Genomic DNA, 3,707 nt, shown 5'->3' on the forward strand with positions numbered 1-3,707 from the left:
GGTGGAGGGATGGAGGCTGGGGCTTGGGGGAAGCAGCAGCCCGAGCTGGGGAAGGGCTTTGAGCCTTAGGAGTGACAGAGCTGGCACAGAAAAAGCAGCAGGACCCAAGCTGGGAGAGCACAGCTCAAAGGTTGTGATGGTGAGAGGAGGGGAGAGCCAAGAACTGACTGAGGAAGGGCTGGGAGCCCTGAGAATGGGTGCAGACACTTGTTTGGGTGTCCTTGGGCTTAAAAAAATGGAGAGTTGTGCATTTTATACAGAAAATTAAAGTAAATCAAAAAAACTCTGACTCCATCATCCACACCTTTTAATAGGAGCATCCTTAAACTGGTTCAGTGCTCAGGTTGTAAAGAGTAATTATAGCAACCTACTAGAAAATAAACAGACTTTGTGTAAAGGAATGGGAAATATCACATAGGAAAAGTAAAATAATCAGTGTGAAAAAGAATCATAAAAAAACCCAACAACCTGGCTGGGATTTCACTTCCCAGGGCTGACTGGACCATTTCCTACAGCCTGACTAATCATGAACCTTCTGATCACTTCCACTTTATTACTATCCAAGCTTCTCTCATCCCTCTTTATGCTATCACATTTATTTTTAAGGCTGTTTTTATCCAAAGCATTTGTTGTTGATGGCTTTCTTTCCTTACCTTCAGGGCTTTCAATTGCATAATGGAGTGTGTACCTGGCAATTCCAAACCAAATGTGTCTGGAGTGATAGATTACAAATGAGAAATGAGTGATCTGGGATGTCTCAATAGCTTGTTTCCACCACTCTTCCTGCCACGTGTCTCTGCATGTCCCATACGTGTATCCAAATGGATCAAAGTGTCAGTCAATAAATCCATTTTTCCTTTTGGTGTTGATAGCAAGGAAATCATCAAAAATGCTGAAAATGCTTTATTGAACAGCAAAAATGAAGTGGTGATGATTGAAAGCTGCCTTACCCAGCCCAGGAGGTGTTTGGCTTTAATCAGTCAGGAAGGAAATGGTGAAATAAATGAACAGTGTGATATATCCAGACTGGAGGTTCTCTGGGGCAAAGAGAGGGTGCTCTACCTCTCCAAGGCACACAGCTTCACAGTGGCCTTTTTGGTGACCTGATCCCTGCTTTGTGAGTGCTTTCCTCCCTTCCATCCCTGCAGCAGAGCAGAGAGGAGCTCCTGCAGCCCTGAATCCCTGGAAGCTGTGCTGGGGAATCCAGCCTGGGCAGGATCCTCACTCCTGCTGGGCCAGGGTTAAAAACAGCACCAAAGCAGCTCTGTCCTGGCCCTGCCAGCACTCAGATGCCCTGGGCAGGAGCCAGGGCAGGGGCAGGATGGGAGGGATGCCCTTGCTGGCCATGGGAAGTGCCAGGGACCCCCTGCAGGCACAGCTGGGCTGACCACAGCACCCACATCCCCTCCCACTGCACCCTCCAAAGGCTGTGCCAGGCACATTAATCATGGATACAACATCCTGGGGGCTGACAAGGACCTCAGGAAGCCTCTTGTGATGTCCTTATGGCTGCTCTGTGCCCCAGCACTGCCAGGCTGAGCTCAGGGGATTCACCCTTGAGTTTATTATTTGTAATAAATATATATTTATATTTATTATTTATTATAGATATATCAATAATTGTATATTATAAATATAATTGTATACAAATAATTATATATTATAAATATAATAATATAATAAAATAATATTATAACATCATAACACTATATAATATATATTAAATAATATATATTATATATTATTTATTATATATTATATATTATATATAATAATATAATAAAATAATAATATAACATTATAACACTATATAATATATATGAAATGATATATAATATATATTACATATTATATATTATACATTATATATTACATATTATATATTATATACATATTCTATATTCTATATTATATATTATATATTATAAATATAGAATATAATAAAATAATATTATAACATTATAACACTATATAATATATATTAAATAATATATAATATATAGTATATAGTATATAGTATATAGTATATAATATATAATATATAATATATAGTATATAATATATAATATATAATATATAATATATATAGTATAATATATATATTATTTATTTTTTATATATATATTTTCTATATATATTTATTAAATAAATATATTCACCCTTGAGTTATTTAATCCATAGCAGGGTGGAAATTTGGGGTGGAAGGATTTGCATTAAATTTCCTGCTGATGGACCAGCTCTGCTTTGCCTGTGGTGCACTCTCCCAGCCTCTGAAGCCCAGTGTAAGGCACAAAAAGAGCTCATTTCTCAGCCCAGTGCTTCCCTCTTTGCTGTGTTCACACCCAGCAGTCCTGGGGAAGGAGATCGGCTCAAAACCTTTATTTCCTGAGTGATTTAAATAATTTGGACCAGAGCACGGGGTGTTTGTCCTTCATGTTCTGCAAGGTGAGGGTGAAACCAGATGGTTTCTGAAATGCTCATCTCTACTCCATGGTTTCTTCTCTGCTGCAACTTTGCTTCCATGACCCATGAACTGTAATAATTACAGACCTTTTAAACCCTGCTCTGAAACTCATGGGATCATAATAAATGATTAAATGAAAAATCTTCTTTTTCTTTCTGTTCATTTAGTTAATCTGTTTTTTTTTGTTTTTTTTTTATTTGACATTGCTCAAATTTTTCTATTCAAACTTTTCTAATTTGCACTGAGAGGTTTAGACATAATGAGAAGTGAAGAGACAGCTAAACGAGACAGTTTTGGGCTCATCAGCCCTGGAGCTGTCCAAGGATGTTAAGCAAGACTTTGGGAACACTTTGCTACATTTTCATGAAATGTCAGGTTCAAAGGAGTCTTTGTAAGTAATTGGAAATTGATTTCATGACACTTTGATACCGAGCTCACTGGTGGCAGCTATTACTTTACATTTCAGAGTGGATGGAAGAAATTCCTCCCTGGGAGGGTGGGGAAGCCCTGGCACAGATTCCCAGAGAAGCTGTGGCTGTCCCTGGATCTCTGGAAGTGTCCAAGGCCAGGCTGGATGTGGCTTGGGGTAACCCAAGGCAGGGGGTTGAATTAGATGGGATTTTCTGTCCCTTCCAACCAAAACCATTCTGTGGTTCTGTGGTCTCCTTTAAATCCCTTCACAGCAAAACAGCTCAAACTTTATCACCAGCACACCCTTGCTCCTGGATGCACTTTAAATAAACCCAGAATTACCTCATACTGCCCTGGGATCCCAGAGCCAGAGCATTAAAATAATGAAATGAAAAATTATGAGAGCAGAACCAGCTTCCTGCTGGGAAATAATAAATCAGCGTCTGTGCCTTTCTCTCGTGACTGACCCAGCACTCAGGTGTAAAGAGCAGAGCCTCTCCTGCTCCCAGGAGAGACTCCAGCAGCTCCTAATTCCCTCTGCAAGAGGTGGGTGGTAACTTCACCAGGAGCTGGTGACTGAAACCTCTGCCCACGGGACTGGAGCAATTTCCCACCTCAGCCTCACCTTCTGACGCTGAGTTCTGGGAAGGGAGCCTAGTCCTGGAGTGCTTGGTGTTGTGATTTCAGCATTGCTGCTTTGAGAGCTCCTCAGGGTCTGACACTCTGGGAAAAGCCTGTTTCCCTTTCCTATCCCCAGTCACAGACACACAGCAGTGTCCAGCTGCTCTCTGCTCTCAGCCTGGCCAGGTAGGGGTCAGTGGGGTGGTCAGTG

The sequence above is a fragment of the Parus major genome, chromosome 9, assembly GCF_001522545.3.
Source record: "Parus major isolate Abel chromosome 9, Parus_major1.1, whole genome shotgun sequence".
In the NCBI taxonomy this organism is placed as follows: Eukaryota; Metazoa; Chordata; class Aves; order Passeriformes; family Paridae; genus Parus; species Parus major.